This window comes from Furipterus horrens, unplaced genomic scaffold (genome assembly GCF_987537825.1).
Source record: "Furipterus horrens unplaced genomic scaffold, mFurHor1.1.pri manual_scaffold_11, whole genome shotgun sequence".
In the NCBI taxonomy this organism is placed as follows: domain Eukaryota; kingdom Metazoa; phylum Chordata; class Mammalia; order Chiroptera; family Furipteridae; genus Furipterus; species Furipterus horrens.
This window is the reverse complement of record NW_028327181.1, coordinates 43,129,672-43,138,249: the sequence shown is the minus strand read 5'-3', so window position 1 is coordinate 43,138,249 and position 8,578 is coordinate 43,129,672.

The following is an 8,578-nucleotide window of genomic DNA, read 5'->3' as shown; positions in this document are numbered from 1 at the left end:
TAGTTTATGCTATTTCCTACTGGTTCTGCTTCTCTGGCTGAACCTTGGTTGAGACAGGCAATAATCCAAATATTTTATTAAGTAAAATAAAATTTAAAAGATTACAAAGGGAGGAGTAAGCATGTTACCCACTTATAAAAGGAAACTTGACAGAAAAGATGTATCTGTCATAAATATACAAGTATGTTTCTAACAATAGGCCTCAAAAGATCTCAAACAAGAACTGATAGAACCGCATGGAGCAAAACATAAATCAACTGAAGCTGGAAACTTTAATACACCCTATAAAGCACACTGCGACGGGCTGCCAGATCCTCCTTCAGGGCAGGGGCACCTATTCTCTGAACTGCCAGTGTGTTTGTCTGCTGATGGCTCACAACTAAATACCTCCCTGGGACTTGTCCTGGCTGAAGGGAGTGGCCTTGCAGGCTACGTCTCTCCCACGGGAGCAGTTCACAAAGACCTTGTCCCCTTGCCTTAACTTGTAACCTCCCCAAAGGGCCATCCTAGCTTGAGTTCTCTGCAGAATGAAGTGAGACTTCTGTCTCAATTATACAACATTTCAACAGTTCGCTCTGCCTAAGTTTCCTTACAGGTATCATTCCTTTAACACCTTTGCATGCAGTTCTCCACCATCTATTCCATCTAAAATCTGGTCCCAGTGGTCCTAGGAAAGCTGACTCTACACTGATATTTTGGCTCAGGGTCACCTGTCAGCCTGCTGGCAATGAGGACACTCTCACTTGTGATTGGTGAAGTACTGACTGTACATGTCAGGCTGTAGCAGAATAATTATTAAAACTGTCCCTGGTGTTGAACTGGGGTGGAACACTGATGGGAGAGCAAGTGCTTGTGGGTGCTAAGTCAGAAGGTTTTATGAGACTGGGGGAGGTAGCAATTTTAAGGACAATGGAATTGCATGGCTATTACTGAGAGCTATTGACAAGGAAAGGCTGAGAAGGTAGGTAATCTCCAATTTGGGGAAAAGTGTGAAAATCAGAGGGTTTCTTGAAGCCCTGCAAAGCGAAATCTCACAGGTTTGATTTCTCATCATCAGGGCACATGCGTGGGTAGCAGGTTCAGTCCCGGTTGGGGTGTGTGAGAGAGGCAACTGATTGATGTTTCTCTCTCATGTCGATGTTTCTCTCACACATCAATGTTTCTCTCCCTTTAATTCTCTCTCCCTTCCCCTTTCTCCAAAAATAAATAAATAAAATCTTAAGAGGGAAAAAAAAAGAGAGGAAAAGGACTATCCCCTGAAGTTGCCACAGACCCAGCCAGTCTGTATCCGTAGGAACCAGGAGTGTGTATGGGTCTGGATCCTGAGGATGCTTGATCAAGGGGGGCAGGGCATACAGTTGAGTACTGGAGAGCTAATTAAGAAGGAGGGTACTCGTGTGGTAAGGGTTTAACCACTCTGGCAAGGATGCCAGGAAATGGGGCTTGGATTTTTGGATGCTTGGAGAAATAGTTGGTTCCACACTGAGTAGAAATATCGGAAATTTTTGGCAAATGATGAAAGCAGGTGTTAAAAGGCTCAGCGACGTGAGCACCCAAGAACAGGCAGAGTACGTGAGGCTGGAAAGCGAATCAGCTATGCTTCGCTGGAAGGCTTGGAAGACCTTCTGCTGAGGCACAGAATGTGTTGGTAAGAAGTTCAGCGTGCCTGTCCTCCACAGGCTGAGGCTGACAGCGGGGGACTTGTCATGGAACTGGGCTCCCTGAGGGTGGCACTGAACCTTCAGAAACAAGGTGAGCTCGATGAGCATGATGAGTAGGAAGACCAAAGTGGAAGGGGGAGGTGGGAGAGTGGAGGGAGCACTTCATCTTCAGAGAGATATGGAGGCAATTTATGGGACAAGAGGTCTGCAGGAACAGCATGTGGGCAGTCAGCACGGGTGAGGCGCAGTCTATACAGTCAAGTGAAACAAAGGATAGATGATCAAGAAGTAGTGGCTAATAAAATGTCACAGGCTTTTGCCCCATTAACAGACCTTAGTCAGCTTTCAGACCCATAATCTGTTGACTGAAGAAGAAGCCACATTGTCAGAGGGAAGGCCCCTGCAGCACTACATCAGGCACATGTGGTAATGATTTTCCAGCCCTCTCCCCAAAGGACCCTATGGCTACACTGGGAAAAAGGGAGCATGCACAAGTTTCAAGGCTTTATTTAAGGACCCAAAGCACCATGTTAGGATGGAGGAATATGGCAGCCAGGTAATAAGTAGAGTTCTGTTTCATGGCAGGTCAACAGGATTCACTGTCCCACTCCGTAGGAGTTTCCCAAGACCTTAAAATTATAATTGGAATAAATGTACTTGTGCTTGGCAAGTCAAATTGGTTCTTCAGCCTGTAAGGTAAGAGTTATAAAAATGTGGAAGGCAAAGTGGAATGCTCTGAAACTACCTCCTTACCCCATTGCTGGTTAAGCTGTAAATCAAAATAAGAGCATCACATCCAAGAGGGAATGGGAGAGATTTATGCCTCTGTTCATGACCTAAAGGGTGCAGGGTGGTGGTCCTCAGCATATTAACATTTATTAACAGTCAACCCCCTCCAAAACACAGACGAATCTTGGAGGATGACAGTGGATTGCTATAACAATCAAAAAAGTCACTCCAATTGCATTGCTAGGACAGACTTACACAGCATTAAATATATGGTGTTCAGCCACTGATCTGGCAAAGGTGTTCATCTCCCAGATGAGTATGAAGTGCCAGGCATGTTGGAGGTCGTGGTAAAACTTGGTAAAAACTGCAGATGAAGGAGGTAAATCCTACAGAGTTTCCGGGGCTGCTGCAGCAGTAAAATTTTGGGGTCCAGTGGTATGGGGCATGCCTGGAATTCTCTCCAATGTAAAGGATGAGTTATTGTATCTCACGCTCCCACCTCTTAAGAAAGAAGCACAATACCTGATAGGGCTCCGTGGGTTCCAAAAGTGGGATATTCCAACTGGGCAAGCTTCAACGCATCCACTCTATGGAGGCTGTCAGCTTTGAGTGGAGCAGGAGAAAGCTTGGTAGGTGGCCCAGGCTATAGCACAGACAGCCCTGCCCCTTGGGCCATATGACCCAGTATCTGGGCTGGAAAAGAGACAACATGGTCATGATGACAAACCCCACTGTGAGAATCATGGCACAGCACCCTGGAGCAGTGGAACGAGGCCTTGTCATCTTTAACAGAGAATGATACACCATTCAAAAATCATCTAGTGGCATGACACTGTGTCCAGCCATGGGACATCATGTGAACTGCTCATTATGAGCTATGATCTATCAGATCCTCCAAGTCATAAGGTTTGGTGTTCCTAGCAGTAATCTGTAAAAGGATGGAAATGTCATATCTGAGTTTGCCAATGTTTTAACATAAGTTATACAGATCCCAAGAAAAGGGGGTTAGGGCCATGCCATGAGGGCCACATAAAGAAGTACCAGGGTTGGTCAAGAGGTAGAGAGAGGGGGGAACTGCCAGAGCCTTCATTGTGGTTTCTGTGGGAAGGAACATGAGAGGCAGGGTAAGTGGATTTAGGGTTGGCTAGTTTAAATAATTTAGGCACACTCTCTGGAATGGAAGCTGTTTGTAGTGGTCATGTCTGGCCCTGGGGTGATTAGGACAGGTGGGTAATGGCATGGAGAGATAAAGTAGGAGGCTAGGGGTGTGGGCTCTGGACTGGCTGGTTTTCATTTGAAGAGTATGTTTTTTATTATCTCTAGGAGCAGTTTACTATCTCTAGGAATTAGCTAACTCTGGGAATGACAGTCCCTCCAGAGTCAGAAAGGTCCCTGAAGTAAAAGCAACAGAATACGGAATATTAAAGACATGGTTGATACAGGGCATGAACACTAGCAAAGGATACAAGTAAGCTGAGCAGATGGGTGACCCAGACCATCATGTTGTCCTACAATGATGCACTGACACCCCTCTCTCAGTGCACACCTATGACCCATGTTGTGGTGGTGCATTTATTACTAGGTAACGAAGGAAGAAAAAGCCCAACTTGGCTCATGGAAGAGTTGGCTTGAGATGTGGTGCTAACTGAACACAGACTGTTCCTGGATTATGCTGCAGTTAGGGGTGGCCTTGAAGAACACTGATGAGAAGTCATTGCTCCAGTGGACAGAGCTTCTGGTGATACACTTCATTCTCCATTTTATATGGAGAGAGAAGTAGACAGAAGTACAGGTAAACATGGACTCACAGCCAGTGATGGTTGGCTTGGATGGTTACTCAAGGGCTAGAAGGTTGGAAGTTTGGAGATGAGTAGGTGTGGGGGTGGGGGAGGGGGCAAGTAGATGAATCCATAAGATGGGTTATGTAATATGTTAATGCTCACCAGAGAGGACCCACTGGAGAAGAAGCACTAAACTGCTAAATAGATGGGAAAACTTGTCTAGGTGTCATCAGCAAATCTTTTTCATCAGCCACCCAGTGCCAGCACAATGCACTCATCAAACAGAGTACCCACGGAAGCAGGAATGGAGGCTGTGCATGAGTGTATCTCCATAAGCTCCCATTTGTCAAGGATGATCAAATTATTGCTGCTTCAAACATCCAGCCTACGGGCAAGAGAGAACAACGTGAACACCTCCCATAGCACTATCCTATAAAGAGCCCGTCAAGCCACTTGGTTACAAAGGATGCTTTCCACTCTGGAAGGGTCAGAGGTGGATCCTGACTGGAATCTGTATACTAGTAAAATGCCAGTGTAATAAACCACAAAGAAAAGCTGTGAAAAACATTCCAGATTGAAGGAAGGTAAACATGCTTTGTAATTAAATGGCAAACTGATTATGGAATACATCCTGTAACTGAGGGGCAGAAAGGACATTTGAGTCATTTGAAAAATTATACAAGGGACAGTAGAACAGATGAAAGAATTATATCAACTTTAAAGTTGCAGGAATTAGTAATAGTACTGTGGTTATATGAGAGAGTAACTTTGTTCTTCAGAAAAAATCCTTGGAAGTATTTAGGAGTAAATGGCCATAACGTATGTAACCTAACTTCGAACAGCTCAGAAAAAAATATTATCTTTTTATACATGTGTGTTTGTGTGTGCATCTACATCCTGAGAAAGGAGAAGTTAAGCAGACACAGATAATAAAGAAAATGAAGAAAAATGTTAAAAACAGGTGAATCTGCGTAAAGATTATGTTAGTATTCTTTGTACTATCCTTGTTTTTGCAAGCTTTACACTGCATAATATCCTGTTGGTGCATTCCTGGATACTTCAATATTCTTTTGATTTTTTTACCTTTTCCTGGGAAGGAAATTTCAATCCAAAGAAAATGTTACAGAATGAAAACAAAAATAGGAATCTAGAAGCACATCAGTAAGATGCTGTACATGCAAACACTTTATGGAGAAAGTGAGACAACAGTTTTGAGAAATATTAAAGGTAATCTAAATAACGGAGAGCAAAGCTTATTTTTCTTCTTTCCCTTAATATACACACTTTATTTTATTTTTAAAATATATTTTGTTGATTATGCTATTACAGTTGTCCCAATTTTCCCCCTTTGCCGCCCTCCGCCAGGTATCCCCTTCCCTCCAGTAATGCCCATCACTTAGTTCATATCCATGGGTCGTGCATATAAGTCCTTTGGCTTCTCCATTTCCTATATTATTCTTAACTTCCCTTAGTCTATTTTGTACCAACCAATTATGCTTCTTAATCCCTGCACCATTTCTCCATTTCTCCCCCCTCCCAGCTGATAACCCTCCAAATGATCTCCATATCCATGATTCTTTTCCTATTCTGCTTGTTTGCTTAGTTTGTTTTTAGATTCAGTTGTTGATAGTTGTGGATTTGTTGTCATTTTAATGTCTATAGTTTTTCTTTTCTTTTTCTTAAATAAGTCCCTTTAACATTTCATATAATAAGGGCCTGGTGGTGATGAACTCCTTTAGCTTTACCTTGTCTGGGAAGCACTTTATCTGCCCTTCCATCCTAAATGATAGCTTTGCTGGATAGAGTAATCTTGGGTGTAGGTCCTTGCTTTTCATCACTTTCAGTACTTCTTGCCAGTCCCTTCTTGCCTGCAAAGTTTCTTTTGAGAATCAGCTGACAGTCTTATGGGAACTCCTTTGTAAGTAACTCTTTTCTTTTCTCTTGCTGCTTTTAAGATTCTCTCTTTAACTTCTGACATTAAAAAAAAGATTATATTTATTTATTTTTAGAGCGTGGGGAAATAAGGGAGAAAGAGAGGGAGGGAACATCAATATGTGGTTGCCTCTCATACTCCCCCAACTGGGAATATGGCCTGCTTCCCAGGTATGTGCCCCGAATGGGAAGAGAACTGATAACTATTTTGTTAATAGGCTGGTGCTCAATCCCTTGAGCCACATCAGCCAGGGCTAATCTTTGGCATTTTAATTATGACCTGTGTGGGTGTGGTCCTCTTTGGGTCCAACATGTTTGGGACTCTCTATGCTTCCTGGACTTGAATGTCTATTTCCTTCACCAAATTAGGAAAGTTTTCATTAATTATATTTTCAAATAAGTTTTCAATTTCTTGCTCTTACTCTTCTTCTTCCGGCATCCCTATGATTCGGATGTTGGTATGTTTGGAGATGTCCCAGAGGCTCCTTATTCTATTCTCCTTTTTTTTGAATTCTTGTTTCTTCTTGCTGTTCTGGTTGAATGCTCATTTCTTCCTTATGCTCCAAATCATTGATTTGAATCTCAGCTTCATCCCCTGCACTGTTAGTTTCCTTTGGATTTTTCTTTATTTCACTTAATGCAAACTTTACTTCTGCCTGGGTCTTTTTTATGCTGTTGCCATATTCAATGAGTTCTTTGTGAATTCTGATCACCAGTGTTTTGAACTCCACACCTAATAGGTGGTCTATCTCCATTTCATTTAATTTTTTTTCTGAGGTTTTTTTCTGTCTTTCATTTGGGCCATATTTCTTTGCCTCCTGAATTTGGCAGCCTCCTTGTGTTTGTTTCTGTGTATTGGGTAGGGCTGCTTTGACTCCCTGTCCTAGTAGTGTGACCTATTTTAGAAAAGGCACCTGTAAATTGTGTGAGTCAGAGCTTTAGGTAATTGCTAGGGTGGGGCAACACACCTCACTGCTTTGTGGCTCTGTGTGTGGGAGGGATCAGAGAGAGGACAGTGCTGCTCCATGCTACATTGTGTCTCCATGCCTCTCAACCCATTTCAGTGTCTCCATCCCTCCTACTCATCTGGATGAATATGGCTTCTTCAAATCCTTGGTTTTTGGACTTCCATGCAGCTCAATTTTCTGAAAGTTCTGTGTGATACTTGTTTTGATATCTAGCTGTAAATTTTCTGCAGTTGTGCAAGGAGGTGAAGTGTGTTTACCTATGCCTCCATCTTGAGCAGAAGTCCCAAAAATTTTTCTTTATTTTTATTGTTGACACTATTACAGATGTTCCCATTTCACAACTCCTTTGCAGGCCTCCACCCAGCCCTCCTTGCCTCTGGTCATCAACACATTGTTGTCTGGGTCTATGGGTCATGCATATATGTTGTTTGGCTAATCCCTTCACATTCTTTCATCCAGTGTCCTGCTTTCCTCTCCCCTTTTACAGCTGTCAGTCTTTTCCACGTTTCCATGACTCTGTTTCTATTTTGTGTGCCAGTTTATTTTGTTCATTAGATTTCACATATAAGTGAGATAATATGGTATTAGTCTTTCTCTGACTGGCTTATTTCATTTAGTGTAGCACTCTCCAGGTCCATTCATGTTGTTGCAAAAAGTAAAATTTCCTTATTTTTCACCACTGTGTAGCATTCCATTGTGTAAATGTACCACAGCTTTTTTAGCCACTCACCTACTGATGGGTATTTGGGCTGTTTCCAGATACTGGCTATTGTAAATAATGCTGCTATGAACATAGGGGTGCATATGTTATTTTGAATTGGTGTTTTGATATTTTTAGGACGTAGTCCTAGAAGTGGGATGGCGGGGTCAAAAGCCAGTTCAATTTTTAATTTTTTTTGAGGAAATTCCATTATGTTTTCCACAGTGGCTGCACCAGTCTGCATTTCTACCAATAGTGCACTAGAATTCTCTTTTCTCCACATCCTCGTCAGCACTTGTTGTTTGTAGTTTATTGATGGTAACCATTCTGACAGGTGTGAGGTGATACCTCATTGTGGTTTTAATTTGCATCTCTCTGATTATTAGTGATGTTGAGCATCTTTTCTTATGTTTATTGGCCATCTGTATGTCCTCTTCGCAAAAATGTCCTTTGTCCAATTTTTCATTGCATTTTGTGTGTGTATGTGTGTGTGTGTGTTGAGTTTGAAAAGTTCTTTATAAATTTTGTATATTAACCCCTTATGAGATATATTGGCAAATATGTTCTCCCATTCAGTGGGTTGTCTTTTCATTATGTTGATGGTTTCCTTTGTTGTGCAAAACTTTTTTAGTTTGATGTAGTCCCATTTGTTTATTTTTTCCTTTTTGTTTCTTTTGCCTGAGGACATGTATCAGAAAAAATATTGCTACAAGAAATGTCCATGATTTTACTGCTTATGTTTTTTTTTAGGATTTTTATGGTTTCACATCTAACATTTAAATCTTTTTAAAAAATAGGTTTTATTTA